At 52.3% G+C, this 17,985-nt stretch overlaps 1 protein-coding gene across 6 annotated transcripts in view; it reads left to right on the top strand.

Annotated features, from left to right (window-relative positions):
* Positions 1 to 17,985, top strand: part of ppp1r9a (protein phosphatase 1, regulatory subunit 9A) — a 424,704-nt gene that overhangs the window by 322,268 nt on the left and 84,451 nt on the right. The gene's annotated exons all lie outside the window — the stretch shown is intronic.

Genomic DNA, 17,985 nt, shown 5'->3' with positions numbered 1-17,985 from the left:
GGTTGATGGGGTGTTTTTGTGACCGGAAGTCTGTATCCAGTGGGGTTCCACAGGGCTCAGGGCTGGGTCCCTTGCTTTTTGTGGTATAGGTGGAGCGTCCGAAATCCGGAAACCTCGGGACCGAGGCCTTTCCAGATTTTGGAACGTCTTTCCGACATCCCAAAGCCGGAAGCGCCTGGGCCCAGGTAAGAAAGGAGGGGGCCAGGGAAGGGGGTTGGGTATGCGGCAGACGAAGGGAGGGAGGAGGAGGGGGCTGCGGGCGGCGGACGAATGGGGGAGCTGTCCCGAGGCGGCCGAGGTAGGTCCTGAGGCGGGCGAGGTCCGGCGAGGTTCCGAGGCAGGCGATGTCCGGCGAGGTCCGACGGCAGTGCGGGAGAGTCCAGCGGTGGCTTGAGATTTTGGAACATTTTCCGGATTCCGGAAGACCTCGCTATGGATCGGCCCGGTATCCAGATTGCAGAACATTCCGAATTTCGGAACTCTGGATTTCAGACGCTCAACCTATATATATCAATGACGTGGTCTTGAATGTTGTGGGTATGATTAAGAAGTTTGCAGATGACACTAAAATAAGCTGTGTGGTTGATAATGAAGAAAAAAGCTGCGGATTGCAGGGAAGATATCAATGTACTGGTCAGGTGGGCGGAACAGTGGCAAATGGAATTCAATCCGTGTGAGGTAATGTCACCACAATACAGGAAAAATGTGATTGCACTGGAAAGGGTGTAGAGGAGATTTACAAGAATGTTGCCTGGACTGGAGAATTTTGACTATGAGGAAAGATTGGAGATGCTGGGTCTGTTTTCTTTGGAACACTGGAGGCTGAGGAGAGACCTGATTGAGGTGTATAAAATTATGAGGTGTCTGGATAGAGTGGATGGGAAGGACCTGTTTCCCTTGGCAGATGGGTCAACAACCAGGGGACATAGATTTAAAGCAATTGGGAAATTTAGAGGAGATATGAGGGGAAATGTCTTCACCCAGAATATAGTGGGAGTCTGGAACTCACTTCCTGAAAGGGTGGTAAAGACAGAAAGCCTCACCACATTTTTAAAAATATTTGGTTGTGCACTTAATGTGCCTTAACGTACAGGGCTATGGACCAAGAGCTGTGATACGTCCTTACTATACAGTATAAATGCACACGAGGCCCATGCTTGACAGGTCAGTCTGTGACCTATCCTTTATTTCATAGCACTCAAGTGATGGAAGTGGGTGGAGCTTCCCCTTTTATATCTGAAGGTCTAGGTTAGGAGTGTCTCCCACAAGTTCACCACCTAGTGGTCAGTGTTCTCACAGTGTACAACTTAGGTCAGATTATACATGGGTTACAATGCTGGTTGAATACATGACATCACCTTCCCCCCCCCCCCTCCCAAATTCTTATTGGGATCACAGGTTGAGTCTCTCTGGTGGTTTACGCTCCCTTGTAGAGCGCCTGAGTTGGGGCACCGGTTGTTGGGCGCTGGCCTGAGTGTCTGCTGTTTGCGGTGCCTCAGGCCTGTCCAGACTGCCCACAGTGACTGGGCTCTCCTCCGCTTGGTTCCTGTGTTCGGTCACCTGTGGTGGAGTGAACTCTACATCGTGTTCTTCCTCTGCTTCTTCTATGGGGTTGCTGAACCTCCTTTTTGTTTGATCCACATGTTTGCGGCAGATTTGTCCATTGGTAAGTTTAACTACCAGAATCCTATTTCCCTCTTTGGCAACCACAGTGCCTGTGAGCCATTTGGGCCCTGCAGCGTAGTTGAGGACAAAAACAGGGTCATTTACATCAATACATCGTGCCCTCGCATTCCTGACATGGTAGTCATATTGTGACTGGCGTCTGCTCTTGAAAATTTCTTTCATGGTGGGGTGTATAAGGGATAACCGGGTTTTGAGCATCCTTTTCATTAGCAGCTCTGCAGGTGGAACCCCTGTGAGCGAGTGTGGTCGGGATCTGTAGGCCAACAGGAGGCGTGATAAGCGGCATTGTAGGGAACCCCCTTGGATTCTGAGCATCCCCTGTTTGATTATCTGCACTGCTCGTTCTGCCTGGCCGTTTGAGGCCGGCTTGAACGGTGCCGTTCTAACATGATTAATTCCATTGCCTGCCATGAAGTCCTGGAATTCAGTGCTTGTGAAGCATGGGCCATTGTCGCTGACCAAGATGCCCGGTAGACCGTGGGCGGCGAACATTGCCCGTAGACTTTCTACCGTGGCAGAGGGTGTGCTTGAATTTAAAATGTCACACTCGATCCATTTGGAGTAGGCGTCGACTACAACCAACATTTTTCCCATGAAAGGACCTGCGTAGTCCACATGGATGCGTGACCAAGCCTGGCGGGCCATGGCCAGGGGCTAAGGGGGGCTTCCCTGGGCGCATTGCCCAGCTGGGCACACGTGTTGCACCTGCGAACACAAAGTTCCAGATCTGCGTCTATCACTGGCCACCAAACGTGTGACCTGGCAATTGCCGTCATCGTGACAATGCCCGGATGCTCATTGTGAAGTTCTCTGATGAACACCTCTCTGCCCATCTGGGGCATGACTACACGGTTTCCCCACAGTAGGTAATTGGCCTGAATCGAGAGTTCATCCTTGCGCCTGTGAAATGGTTTAAATTTCTCAGGGCATGCCCTGTACGTGGCTGCCCAGTCCCCATTCAGGACACATTTCTTGACTAGAGACAATAGGGGGTCTCTATTTGTCCAGACTTTAATCTGACGGGCTGTCACGGGTGAGCCTTCGCTTCTGAAAGCTTCAACAACCATGACCATCTCAGCACCATGCTCGGTAGCCCCCTCAGTGGTGGCTAGTGGGAGCCTGCTGAGTGCATCGGCGCAGTATTCGGTGCCCGGTCTGTGCCGAATTGTGTAGTCATAGACGGCTAACGTGAGTGCCCACCTCTGTATGCGGGCCGATGCGTTTGCATTTATGGCCTTGTTGTCGGCCAAAAGGGACGTTAGGGGTTTGTGATCTGTCTCCAGTTCAAATTTCCTGCCAAACAGGTACTGGTGCATTTTCTTTACCGCAAATACACATGCGAGCGCCTCCTTTTCTACCATTCCGTTATCCCTTTCTGCCTGGGACAGACTTCTGGAGGCATAAGCTACCGGCTGTAACTGATATGCTGCAACACACACCCGACACCATAGGACGACACATCGCACGTTAACACAAGTTTCTTACATGGGTCATATAGCATTAACAGATTGTTGGAACATAACAAATTGCGTGCTCTATTAAAAGCCCTTTCCTGTCTGTCCCCCCAGACCCATTCGCGACCTTTGCGTAGGAACACGTGTAGCAGCTCTAGCAGCGTGCTCAGTTTGGGAAGAAAGTTACCAAAATAGTTCAGGAGCCCCAGGAATGAACGGTTACAGGGTCTGGGTGCTCTCTGGATCGCTTCCGTCTTGGACGCAGTAGGGCTGATCCCGTCTGCTGCTACCCTCATCCCCAGGAATTCTACCTCTGGAGCTAGGAAGACGCACTTCGCCTTTTTCAGTCGCAGCCCTACCAGGTCCAGTCTGTGGAGGTGTTCTTCAGTATCGTAACCCGTGATGAGGATGTCGTCCTGAAAAACCACCGTCCCTGGAATCGACTTGAGGAGGCTTTCCATATTTCATTGGAAGATCGCGGCGGCCGAGCGAATCCCGAACGGACATCTGTTGTACTCAAACAATCCCTTGTGTGTCGTGATGGTGGTCAGCTTCTTCGACTCACTCGCCAGCTCCTGGGTCATGTGAGCTGAGGTCAGGTCCAATTTTGAAAAAAGTTTGCCACCGGATAGCATCGCAAAGAGGTCCTCCGCTCTCGGTAGCGGGTACTGGTCTTGGAGTGACACCCGATTGATGGTGCCCTTGTAATCGCCACATATCCTGACCGACCCATCCGCCTTGAGCACCGGCACAATTGGGCTCACCCAGTCACTGAATTCGACTGGCGAGATGATGCCTTCCCTCAGCGGGCGGTCCAATTCGCCTTCTATCTTTTCCCGCATCACGTACGGCACCGCTCTGGCCTTGTGGTGTACTGGCCTGGCATCCGGGTTTATGTGAATCACTACCTTGGCCCCCATGAAAGTGCCAATGCCGGGTTGAAATAATGAGTCAAATTTGTCCAGGATCTGTGAGCATGATACTCGCTCCACAGAGGAAATTGCATTGACATCGCCCCATTTCCAATTCATGACAGCAAGCCAACTCCTCCCCAGTAGTGCGGGACCGTCCCCTGGGACAATCCAGAGTGGCAGTCTGTTCTCCGAATCTTTGTGGGTCACGACTACCGTGGCGCTGCCTAGCACCGGAATGATCTGCTTTGTGTAAGTCCGTAGCTGTGCGTCAATCGGCGATAATTTTGGACTCTTGGCCTTGGACGCCCACAACTTTTCGAACTGTTTGATACCCATCAGGGACTGGCTGGCCCCCGTGTCTAGCTCCATTGATACAGGGATGCCATTGAGGAGCACTTTCATCATTATCGGTGGCGTCCTGGTATATGAACAGTATACGTGCTCCACATGAACTCGCTGAACTTCAGCTTTCAGCGATTTCCCCCAGCGTTCATTTCTGCAATTTCTGCAGGTATTTTGCTTACCTCTGCAAACTCCGGCTGAGTGTGTGCCTCCACACCTCCAGCATGAGCTGTTGTTAGAAACAAAAGGTCCCTTGCCAGTCGATCGTCCCTGACTGCCCCTGTTATTGCCCTTGAGTGCGCCATTAACAGGTGTTGATGGCCCCATTACTGGCCGCATTGTCCCTTGCAATGGCGTGAATTGCCGTTCAGCTTGCCATTGTCTCTGTCGAACTCCCCCTCTGGGTTCGACTACATGTTGGGGCATGCCCGACTGCCTTGTCTGCCTGGAGAACTGTGTGCTGCTTTAACAATGTTGAATCTCTGTCCCAACCATTCCTTAACACAGTACCTCTCGTCTGTTCTGCTAGTGGTCATGCTCGCGAGGTTTAAATACCAGTTTCTTGTCGCCATTGATATGTCCTTACTATACAGTATAAATGCACACGAGGCCCATGCTTGAGAGAAGGTCAGTCTGTGACCTGTCCTTTATTTCATAGCACTCAAGTGATGGAAGTGGGTGGAGCTTCCCCTTTTATATCTGAAGGTCTAGGTTAGGAGTGTCTCCCACAAGTTCACCACCTAGTGGTCAGTGTTCTCACAGTGTACAACTTAGGTCAGATTATACATGGGTTACAATGCTGGTTGAATACATGACAAGCTGGAAAGTGGGATTAGGCTGGATAGGTCTTGGTTGGCTGGCGCAGTCACGATGGGCCAAAATGGCCTCCTTCTGTCCTGTAAATTTCTATGATTCTAAGAATATCTTGCGATGCACTGCTGCTCCCTGCTGACAAAGTACAGTAGCGCGGCTGGGGGAAGGGGAGGGGAGGAAAATCCGATACTGAGTGATGAAGGGAATGGGAAACTGCAAAACTGATCAACAGGGAGGGCACCTCGCTGTTTTTCAAGGGCACTGAATGAACAGGAGGCTCATGGATCCAGAAAGCTTTCAATCGGGTACCTTGTCTTATCAAAGTCCAAGTGAGTTGTGAGTTAGGCAGACCAGCGCACTGGCATCATGAACACAGAAGGATGTATTGGGCAGAGAGAGTAAAGACCAAACAGTCAAGCAGGTGGAAAAGCAGATGACCTAGTGGCCTGGAGGGTCTGAAATTCAGGAGGGAAAAGGGACCAGATGGTTGGGTTGCAGGCAGGTGTGTGAAAAGGTGGAATGAGGAATTTTTTTGTTCTTTATTGGAACGGAGAATGTTCAGCAAGCTGAGGGCAGTACAGGTGAATCAATTCTGGATGTGGTGCATGAGGGGTGGGGGCAAGAAAATTAAGGTTTACTTTTGAACCTAATTACTGATCTCTAATTTTCTGTACAACATGGCTGCTGGCTGAGAGAACGGTAGTTTAGAGAAATAAACTGGCCCATAGTGACACTTGGTGGCCACAGTCTACAATTGCATGCAGATACTTTTCTCAAAACTATCCACGGTATTAGCTATTTTCATAGTTATATTTACGGAGTGATTCCAGGTACCAACTAAATGCTGTCCAGTGGCTTTCTGTGGCTCTCGCTCCCCTCCTCCCCGCCCCCCCCCTCCGCCCCCGTCTGTCTCTCTCCCGCCCCCCCAGTCTCTCTCTCTCTCTCTCTTTCCCCCCCCCCCCACCGTGTCTCTCTCTCTCTCTCTCTCTCTCCCCCACCCTGCCCCCCCATTCCCACCCTGCATCTCTTGCTACCCCCACCCTCCTCCCCGTCTCTCGCTCCCCCCCACCCTCCTCCCCGTCTCTCGCTCCCCCCCCCCGTCTCTCGCTCCCCGTCTCTCGCTCCCCCCCACCCTCCTCCCCGTCTCTCGCGCTCCCCCCCCCCCCCCGTCTCTCGCTCCCCGTCTCTCGCTCCCTCCCCATTCCCTCGCTCCCCCCCCCCCACTCCCTGTCTCTTGCTCTCCCACACCCTCCTCCGTATCTCTCACTTCCCCCAACCTCCTCCCCGTTTCTCGCTCCCCCCACACCCCTTCCTGTCTCTTGCTCCCCCCCAGCCCCCTCCGTATCTCTCTCTCCCCCCGCACACCTTCCTCCAGATCCTGCAACCCCCCCCTCCGCCTGTCTCCCCCCCGCCACCCCGCTCCTCGCCTCTCTCCCCTCCTCTCTATACTCCCCCACCCCCCTCCCCGTCTCTCTTCCGCCCACCCCAGCCCCTCCCCGTCTCTCTTCCGCTCCCCCCTTCCCCATGTCTCTTCCCCCCGCTTCCCCGTCTCTCTTTCCCCCCCCTCCCCGTCTCAGTTTCCCCCCCTCCCCGTCTCAGTTTCCCCCCCATCTCTTCCCCCCCCCCACCCATCGCCCTCCCCATCTCTCCCCCATACCCCCCTCCTTGTCTCCCTCCCACTGTCTCTCCCCCTCACCCCTCTCCCCACCCCTCATCCCCTCCTCCCATCCATCTCCCCCCTCCCCTCCTGCCCTCCTTCCTCTCCCCCTCCCCCTTGTCCTTGTCCTTTGCCCCTCCCCTCCCCCTTGTCCTATCCCCCTCCCTTCCCCCTTGTCCTTTCCCCCCTCCCCCCCTCCTCCTCTCCCCCTTCCTCCCCACCTCCTCCCTCCTATTCCCCTCCCCCCTCTCATTACCCCCCCCACTCCCAGCCTCTCCTTCTCCTCCTCCCTCTCCCCCTCACCCTCTCCCCCCTCCTCAGCTCATTCTCCTCCCCTCACTCTCCCCCCCACCTCTCCGTACTCTCTCTGCCCCCCCCTCCCCTCACTCTTCCCCCCCCCTCCCCTCACTCTTCCCCCCCCCTCCCCTCACTCTTCCCCCCCTCCCCTCACTCTTCCCCCCTCCCCTCACTCTTCCCCCCCCTCCCCTCACTCTTCCCCCCCCTCACTCTCCCCCCCCACCTCACTCTCCCCCCTCCCCTCACTATCCCCCCTCCCCTCTCTTCCCTCCCCTTCCCTCTCTTCCCTCCCCTTCCCTCACTCTCCCCTTCCCTCATTCTACCCCCCTTCCCTCACTCTGCCCCCCTTCCCTCACTCTCCCCCCCCTTCCCTCACTCTCCCCCCCCTTCCCTCACTCTCCCCCCTTCCCTCACTCTTCCCCCTTCCCTCACTCTTCCCCCTTCCCTCACTCTTCCCCCTTCCCTCACTCTTCCCCCTTCCCTCACTCTTCCCCCCTCCCTCACTCTTCCCCCTTCCCTCACTCTTCCCCCTTCCCTCACTCTTCCCCCCTCCCTCACTCTCCCCCCATCCCTCACTCTCCCCCTTCCCTCACTCTCTCCCCCCCTTCCCTCACTCACCCCCCCTTCCCTCACTCTTCCCCCCCCTTCTCTCACTCTCCCACCTTCCCTCACTCTACCCCCCCTTCCCTCACTCTACCCCACCTTCCCTCACTCTATCCCCCCTTCCCTCACACTACCCCCCCTTCCCTCACTCTACCCCCCCCTCCCTCACTCTACCCCCCCTTCCCTCACACTACCCCCCCTTCCCTCACACTACCCCCCCTTCCCTCACACTACCCCCCCTTCCCTCACACTACCCCCCCTTCCCTCACACTACCCCCCTTCCCTCACACTACCCCCCTTCCCTCACACTACCCCCCTTCCCTCACACTACCCCCCCTTCCCTCACTCTACTCTCCTTCCCTCACTCTACTCTCCTTCTCTCACTCTACTCTCCTTCCCTCACTCTACCCCACTTCCCTCACTCTACCCCCCCTTCCCTCACTCTCCCCCCCCTCACTCTCCCCCCCCTCACTCTTCCCCCCCCTCACTCTCCCCCCCCCCCCTCACTCTTCCAACCCCCACACTCTCTTCATCCCATCCGCACTCTCTTCTCCCTCCCCCCGCACTCTCTTTCCCTCCCCCCCCTCCGGCACTCTCTCTTCCCACCCCACCCCCCCGCACTCTTTCCCCCCCCCCCCGCACTCTTCCCCCCCCGCCCGCACTCTCTTCCCCCCCCCGCCCTCTCTTCCCCCCCCCGCCCGCACTCTTTCCCCCCCCCCCCGCACTCTCTTCCCCCCCGCCCGCACTCTCTTCCCCCCCGCCCGCACTCTCTTCCCCCCCGCCCGCACTCTCTTCCCCCCCGCCCGCACTCTCTTCCCCCCCCGCCCGCGCACTCTTCCCCCCCGCCCGCACTCTCCCTCTCCCCCTCCCCTCCCCTCACTCTCCCCACCTCATTCTTCCCCCACCCCTCACTCTCCCCCTCCCCTCCCCTCCCTTCACTCTTTCCCCCCCTCCCCTCAATCTCCCCACCTCATTCTTGCCCCACCCCTCACTCTCCACCCCCTCACTACCCCCTCCCCTCCCTCTCCCTCTCCTTCTCCACCACTCCCCTCACTCTTCTCCCCCCCCCGCTCTTTCTCCTCCCCTCCCCTCACTCTCTCTCCCCCCCTCCCCTCACTCTCTCTCTCCCCTCCCCTCACTCTATCTCTCCCCTCCCCTCCCCTCACTCTCTCTCTCCCCTCCCCTCCCCTCACTCTCTCTCTCCCCTCCCCTCACTCTCTCTCTCCCCTCCCCTCACTTTCTCTCTCCCCTGCCCTCACTCTCTCTCTCTACCCTCCCCTCACTCTCTCTCTCCCCTCACTCGCTCTCTCTCTCTCTCCCCTCCCCTCACTCTCTCTCTCTCCCCTCCCCTCACTCTCTCTCCCCCTCCCCTCCCTTTCTGTCCCCCCTCCCCTCTCTCTCTTCTCCCCTCCCACACTCTCTCTCTCCCCACCCCCCACTCTCTCTCTACCCCCTCCCACTCTCTCTCTCCCCCCCTCCCACTCTCTCTCTCCCCACTCTCTCACCTCCTCCCTCCGACTCTCTCACCTCCCCACTCACTCTCTGTCACCCCACCCCCACACTCTCTGTCCCTTCCCCATCCCCACTCTCTCTGTCCCCCCCCCCCCCGCACCCCCACTCGCTCTCTGTCACCCCACCCCCCCCTCCAGGAGTTCCAGGTGTGTGGAGAGGCTCGGGAGGTGCGTCGCTGAGGCCCATAAAAAGGCCCAACGCGTCGGAGGAGGCTCGGGAGTTCCAGGTGTGTGGAGAGGCTCGGGAGGTGCATCGCTGAGGCCTATAAAAAGGCCCAACGCGTCGGAGGAGGCTCGGGAGTTCCAGGTGTGTGGAGAGGCTCGGGAGGTGCGTCGCTGAGGCCCATAAAAAGGCCCAACGCGTCGGAGGAGGCTCGGGAGTTCCAGGTGCGTGGAGAGGCTCAGGAGGTGCGTCGCTGAGGCCTATAAAAAAGCCCAATGAGTCGGAGGAGGCATGCTTGTGCAGCTGCAGCAGGGTGAGAAAGCAAAAAAGTAGAAAGAAATCAAAAGGTGATGTCACAGCCAAGGGGGTAAGTAATTGGCTGGTGATTGGTAAGTAGTTTTTCTTTTCCTTTTTCTTTTTCTTTCTTCATCAGTAAGTAATCGTTTAACATTGTTGTTGCCCAAGTAGTTAATCTAAGGGTTTAGTCATGGCAGGGGAGCTCGGACACGTGTTATGCTCCTCCTGTACTATGTGGGAACTCGGACGCCTCCGGTGTCCCTGATGACTACGTGTGCGGGATGTGCATCCGCCTGCAGATTCTGACAGACCGCATTGCGGCACTGGAGCTGCAGGTGGATGAACTCTGGAGAATCCACGATGCTGAGAATGACATGAATAGCACGTTTAGTGAGTTGGTCACACCGCAGGTAAAGGATACACAGCTAGATAGGGAACGGGTGACCAACAGGAAGAGCAGTGGAAGGAAGATAGTGCAGGGGTCCCCTGCGGTCATCCCCCTGCAAAACAGATGCACCGCTTTGAGTACTGTTGAGGGCGATGACTCATCAGGAGGGAGCAGCAGCAGCCAAGTTCATGGCACCATGGATGGCTCTGCTGCACAGGAGGGCAGGAAAAAGAGTGGGAGAGCGAGAGTGACAGGGGATTCAATTGTAAGGGGAATAGATAGGCATTTCTGCGGCCGCAACCGAGACTCCAGGATGGTATGTTGCCTCCCTGGTGCAAGTGTCAAGGATGTCTCGGAGCGGGTGCAGGACATTCTGAAAAGGGAGGGTGAACAGCCAGTTGTCGTGGTGCATATAGGTACCAACGATATAGGTAAAAAACAGGATGACATCCTACAAGACGAATTTAGGGAGCTAGGAGCTAAATTAAAAAGTAGGACCTCAAAAGTAGTAATCTCAGGATTGCTACCAGTGCCACGTGCTAGTCAGAGTAGGAATCGCAGGATAGCTCAGATGAATACGTGGCTTGAGCAGTGGTGCAGAAGGGAGGGATTCAAATTCCTGGGACATTGGAACCGGTTCTGGGGGAGGTGGGACCAGTACAAACCGGATGGTCTGCACCTGGGCAGGACCGGAACCAATGTCCTAGGGGGAGTGTTTGCTAGTGCTGTTGGGGAGGAGTTAAACTAATATGGCAGGTGGATGGGAACCTATGCAGGGAGGCAGAGGGAAATAAAAGGGAGACATAAGAAATAGAAAGGAGAATAGTAAAAGTGGAGGGCAGAGAAACCCAAGGTAAAAAACAAAAAGGGCCACATTACAACAAAATTCTAAAGGGGCAAAGTGTGTTAAAAAGACAAACCTTGAAGGCTTTATGCCTCAATGCGAGGAGTATTCGGAATAAGGTGGACGAATTAACTGCGCAGATAGCAGTTAACGGATATGATGCAGTTGGCATCACGGAGACATGGCTCCAGGGTGACCAAGGCTGGGAACTCAACATCCAGGGGTATTCAACATTTAGGAAGGATAGACAGAACGGAAAACGAGGTGGGGTGGCGTTGCTGGTTAAAGAAGAAATTAATGCAATAGTAAGGAAGGACATTGGTTTGCATGATGTGGAATCGGTATGGGTGGAGCCATGGAATACCAAAGGGCAGAAAACGCTGGTGGAAGTTGTGTACAGACCACCAAACAGTAGTAGTGAGGTTGGGGACAGCATCAAACAAGAAATAAGGGATGTGTGCAATAAAGGTACAGCAGTTATCATGGGCGACTTTAATTTACATATAGATTGGGCTAACCAAGCTGGTAGCAATGCGGTGGAGGAGGATTTCCTGGAGTGTATTAGGAATGGTTTTCTTGACCAATATGTCAAGGAACCAACTAGAGAGCTGGCCATCCTCGACTGGGTGATGTGTAATGAGAAGGGACTAATTAGTAATCTTGTCGTGCGAGGCCCCTTGGGGAAGAGTGACCATAATATGGTAAAATTCTTTATTAAGATGGAGAGTGACACAGTTATATCGGAAACTAGGGTCCTGAACTTAAGGAAAGCTAACTTCGACGGCATGAGGCGTGAATTGGCTAGAATAGACTGGCGAGTAATACTTAAAGGGTTGACGGTGGATAGGCAATGGCAAACATAGATCACATGGATGAACTTCAACAATTGTACATCCCTGTCTGGAATAAAAATAAAACAGGGAAGGTGGCTCAACCGTGGCTAACAAGGGAAATTAAGGATAGTGTTAGATCCAAGGAAGAGGCATATAAATTGGTCAGAAAAAGCTGCAAACCAGAGGACTGGGAGAAATTTAGAATTCAGCAGAGGAGGACAAAGGGTTTAATTAGGAGGGGGAAAATAGAGTACGAGAGGAAGCTTGCTGGGAACATAAAAACTGACAGCAGAAGCTTCTATAGATATGTGAAGAGAAAAAGAGTGGTGAAGACAAATGTAGGTCCCTTGCAGTCAGACTTGGCTGAATTTATAATGGGGAACAAAGAAATGGCAGACCAATTGAACAAATACTTTGGTTCTGTCTTCACGAAGGAAGACACAAATAACCTTCCGGATATACTAGGGGACCGAGGGTCTAGTGAGAAGGAGGAATTGAAGAATATCCTAATTAGGCGGGAAATTGTGTTGGGGAAATTGATGGGATTGAAAGCTGATAGATCCCTGGGGCCTGATAGTCTGCATCCCAGAATACTTAAGGAAGTGGCCCTAGAAATAGTGGATGCATTGGTGATCATTTTCCAACAGTCTACCAACTCTGGATCAGTTCCTATGGACTGGAGAGTAGCTAATGTAGCACCACAATTTAAAAAAAGAGGGAGAAAAAACGGGTATAGACCGGTTAGCCTGACATCAGTAGTGGGGAAAATGTTGGAATTAATTATTAAGGATGAAATAGCAGCGCATGTGGAAAGCAGTGACAGGATCAGTCCAAATCAGCATGGATTTATGAAAGGGAAATCATGGTTGACAAATCTTCTGGAATTTTTTGAGATGTGACTAGTAGAGTGGACAAGGGAGAACCAGTGGATGTGGTGTATTTGGACTTTCAAAAGGCTTTTGACAAGGTCGTACATAAGAAATTGGTGTGCAAAATCAAAGCACATGGTATTGGGGGTAATATACTGACGTGGATAGAGAACTGGTTGGCAGACAGGAAGCAGAGAGTTGGGATAAACGGGTCCTTTTCAAAATGGTAGGCAGTGACTAGTGGAGTGCCGCAGGGCTCAGTGCTGGGACCCCAGCTCTTTACAATATACATCAATGACTTGGATGAAGGAATTGAGTGTAATATCTCCAAATTTGCAGATGACACTAAACTGGGTGACGGTGTGAGCTGTGAGGGGGACGCTAGGAGGCTGCAGGGTGACTTGGACAGGTTAGGTGAGTAGGCAAATGCATGGCAGATGCCGTATAATGTGGATAAATGTGAGGTTATCCACTTTGAGGGCAAAAACGCGAAGACAGAATATTATCTGAATGGTGGCAGATTAGGAAAAGGGGAGGTGCAACGAGACCTGGGTGTCATGGTTCATCAGTCATTGAAAGTTGGCACACAGGTGCAGCAGGCAGTGAAGAAGGCAAATGGTATGTTAGCCTTCATAGCTAGGGGATTTGAGTATAGGAGCAGGGAGGTCTTACTGAGGTTTTACAGGACTTTGGTGCGGCCTCACCTGGAATATTATGTTCAGTTTTGGTCTCCTTGTCTGAGGAAGGACGTTCTTGCTATTGAGGGAGTGCAGCGAAGGTTCACCAGACTGATTCCTGGGATGGCTGGACTGTCATATGAGGAGAGACTGGATCAATTGGGCCTTTATTCACTGGAGTTTAGAAGGATGAGAGGGGATCTCATAGAAACATATAAGATTCTGACGGGACGTGACAGGTTAGATGCAGGTAGAATGTTCCCGTTGTTGGGGAAGTCCAGAACCAGGGGACATAGTCTTAGGATAAGGGGTAGGCCATTTAGGACTGAGATGAGGAGAAACTTCTTCACTCAGAGAGTTGTTAACCTATGGAATTCTCTGCCGCAGAGAGTTGTTGATGCCAGCTCATTAGATATATTCAAGAGGGAGTTAGATATGGCCCTTCGGGGATCAAGGGGTATGGAGAGAAAGCAGGAATGGGGTACTGAAGTTGCATGATCAGCCATGATCATATTGAATGTTGGCATAGCACAGCTTACACACACATGGAATTGATGTGCAGGAAAAAAACAGCTGGTCCATCAAGTCTGCCCTACTCCATGATGGTTGGAGCATCATGACTAAACACTTCCTCACTCCCCTCCCAACCCCACAGCTATGTAATCTACTGAGAGCTATGAAAAAACCCAGAGCCAATAAGGGATAAAATCCTCTGGAAAATTCCTCTTTGACCCCCTTAGACAATCAAAACCAGTGCAGGAGATCACATGGACCAAGTGTTACCTTCTATATAATGCCATCTCTGCCCTGGTCAAGAACAGATCCAGCCAGCTCCAGCTTTTTTCTCATTATATTTCAATTTTGAGAGTCTACCATATATACAGCATTTCTCAAGTGTTATTTCTTGCATGTATCTATAATTTTGTAAAGTTTGTGATTTATTAACAGGAGAACCTGTATTTTCAAGATGTACAAACATCTTTAAAACTAATATTAATATAGCTAATTTATTTAGCAATTTATTGTAGGGTTTCAATGCAAAAAACATCTAGTAAAGGGAAAAAACAAAAGTGCAAAGAAAAAGAAGCCAATAGACTCTCGTCAGGAAGCAGGTATACTGCACTACAATCTACCAAAGACTTTTTAGCGTTTTCACCTTCCAAGTTTTATAAAATTTGATAACATTTATTTCGGTCAAATCTGGCCAAAGCGATGTAGGTGAGTTATTGGGCTGGATTTTGAAGTTTCCGACCCGCCTAGAGCGACGGGGAAAAGTCCGGGTTTCCCTGCACAGTTTAACGTCACAGCGTGGATGTGACATCATGGGCAGGTTTCCCGCCTGAAAGCCAGTCTGATTAACTGACTTCCAGTCGGGCGGGGGGGGGGGGACGCTGGCTGGACAGGATGCCGCAACAGCAGGTAGGTGTGGAGTCGTGTGTGGTGGGGGGGGTGGGGGGGAAGGTGGGGGGGGTTCCCATCCTCGACCTCGAGGAGGAGTGGACTGCTAGTGGAAGAGCTTGGGGACCGGAAGGAAGCATTCCTGCTCCTCCCAGCCCACAAGGATTGCTCCCTGAGGCGGCGCTCGCCTCGCTGCAGCTCTGGGATTCTTGGCTGGCTGCAGTAAAACCTGCACAGCAGGTTAAAGTACAGGCTTCAAGGCCTCATTATCATATTTAAAATGCCAACGCACCTCCTGGCAGCTGGTTGTCTGTCTGTCCGTCCTCCGTAAAAGTTGAAAGTAGACAGGTTGGGGTCAGGATTTAGACTTTTAAAACTTTAACTACCTCCACACTCCTAACCCACCCGTTTTTTGATGTTGAAATTTGACCCATTATGTTCAGACTTCTGCCCAGTAGAACTGCCCAATTCAGGAAAATGTTTTTTATGGTGATGGTGAGATAAAGGGGAGAAATTAGAAAAGTACAGTTTTGAAAATTAATCCATTATTTATTCCTGACAGTAATTGCTTTGAACTATAAACATTTTGGGTATCACAAAGAGAAAATACATACTTTTTTGCAACAAATATATTTCTTTAATATGCAAAATATAGCACTATATTTGGTGTTATTACCCGGTTCTAAACATTCCAAAGGTGGTTACTATCACTGCAGCAAGAGCCTTGACTGTGATGTTTGTAACCTTTATATAACTGTAACCAATATGTAACAACACTGTACACTGTATACAACTGTGAAATACACACCTTGACCACAGAGGGGTGAACTTGTGGGAGACACTCCTTACCTGGTCAGCCAGATACTTAAAGGGAGGTTCCACGCAGGCTCAGCACTCCTTGGTCTGGGGAACAAAGGTGTAGGTCATGAGTGACCTTGTCTGCAGTATATGCCTCGTGTGAATATGTTCTAGAGTTAAGAATTCTACATCCGGCGATGAGAAATGGGAATCTCTGAACCACAAGGATGGCCACCGGTAGCACAGAGAAACATTACTGTGTGGTTGAGGACTGGGACGATTTTGTGGAGCAACTCCAGCAGACCTTTGTCACAAAGGACTGGCTGGGAGTGGAAGCAGCTGACAAGCGGAGGGCGCATCTACCGGCAAGCTGTGGGACAAAAACATACGCGCTGATGAAAGACCTGCTTGCACCTCTCAAGCCGGCTGACGTCCTTTAAAGAGCTCAGCCAGCTGATCAGCGAACATCTGAAACCGGCGAGCAGCGTACACATGGCCTGGCACCGGTTCTACACACCGGCATCGGGAAGGGCAAAACATCCCGGACTTCGTTGCAGACCTGAGGCGCTTGGCCAGCTTCTGTAAGTTCACAGACGCCTGCAGGGGGGAGATGTTAAGGGATTCTTTCATTGAGGGCATTAGTCATGTTGGTATTTTCAGGAAGCTTATTGAGGACAAGGACTTGACTTTGGAAAGGGCAGCTTTGATAGCTCAGACCTCCTTGGCGGGGGAAGAGGAGACCAAGATAATTTACGTAAGCAGCCCTGGTTTTAACGTTGCGATGAACCAGGGAGTTAATGTTGTAAAAGTGATACAGAACCCCGCAGGCAGGCAAGGACAATTCGACACTGCCCAGGCAGGCAGGCAAGGGCAATTCAACACCGTCCAGGCTGCAACAAACTCTAGGGTGGGACAGCAACAGAGACAAAGGCAGGAGGATCGGCAGTTCACACCATCAAGAGGAACAATACGTCCCGTGATGGGACAATTGACACCCACCAACAGAGTGCTTAGAAACAACCAAGGGACAATCAGAGAGGAATGCCTGGTAACAGCCCCTTTGTGAATAACAATCTCAGCCAATGCTGGAGGTGGGGGGGTAGACATACTGCTAAAAGCTGCAAGTTCCAGCAGTTCACCTGCAGGAATTGTAATGCTGCATTTGGCTAGAATGTGCAAAAAGGCTGCAGCAAGGCTAATCTATAAAACAGGAATCCGACAAGGGGCCTACAATGCAGGATGATGCCTGGGGCAAAGCCAATAATGCTGAGGTTCAGAGATTTCATGTGGCTGACGTCCGCAGCTCATACACCAAAATGCCACCCATGATGATGAAAGTTTTATTGAACGGCATCCCGGTGCGCATGGAGCTGGATATGGGAGCCAGCCAGTCCCTTATGAGCGTCCAACAATTTGAGAGACTATGGCCACATAGAGCTAGCAGGCCCAAACTGCAACGCATTGACACGCAGCTACGCACGTACACCAAAGAAATCCTCCCAGTGCAAACCTGGTGGTAACACACAATGAATCACAGAACCGCCTGCCACTCTGGATTGTTCCGGGAAATGGCCCCGTGCTTTTGGGAAGGAGCTGGCTAGCTGAAGTGAACTGGAAATGGGGAGATGTGCACGCCATTTCGTCTGTGGAGTGAAGTTCATGCTCGCAGGTCCTACAAAAATTTGGGTCACTGTTTCAACCCGGTGTCGGAACGTTCAAGGGCACCAAAGTAGTGAACACATCACCCCGGATGCCAGACCAGTGCACCACAAAGCCAGAGCGGTGCCGTATGTGATGCGTGAGAAAATTGAGAGTGAATTGGACAGGCTACTCAGAGAGGGCATAATTTCGCCCGTTGAATTCAGTGACTGGGCAAGTCCCATCGTTCCTGTCCTTAAAGTGGATGGCTCGGTCAGGATCTGGGGCAACTACAAAGCCACTATCAACCGAGTGTCGCTGCACGACCAATACCCGCTCCAGAGAGTGGAGGACCTTTTTGCCACGTTGGCAGGTGGCAAGCTGTTCACTAACTTGGACCTCACTTCGGCCTACATGACTCAGGAACTGGCTGAAGAATCCAAGCTTCTGACCACCATCACGACGCACAAGGTGTCCGTTTGGCATTCGTTCAGCGGCCGCAATCTTCCAGAGGAACATGGAAAGCTTGCTCAAATCCATTTCCGGCACAATCGTATTCCAAGACGACATCCTAATAACGGGTCGAGATACCGAGGAACACCTTCACAACCTGGAGGAGGTGCTACGCCGACTGGACCGGGTAGTCCTACGGCTGAAAAAGGCCAAGTGTGTGTTTATGGCCCCAGAGGTAGAGCTTTTGGGCAGGAGAGTTGCCGCAGACTGTTGACTTTGTATGACCCCTGTAAAAATTAGTTTTAACATGCGATGCATTATCATACGGGGTTGGGTGTGTGTTGCAGCAG

Source organism: Pristiophorus japonicus, chromosome 5 (genome assembly GCF_044704955.1).
Source record: "Pristiophorus japonicus isolate sPriJap1 chromosome 5, sPriJap1.hap1, whole genome shotgun sequence".
Classification (NCBI taxonomy): Eukaryota; Metazoa; Chordata; class Chondrichthyes; family Pristiophoridae; genus Pristiophorus; species Pristiophorus japonicus.
This window is presented reverse-complemented; position numbering and strand designations above follow the sequence as displayed.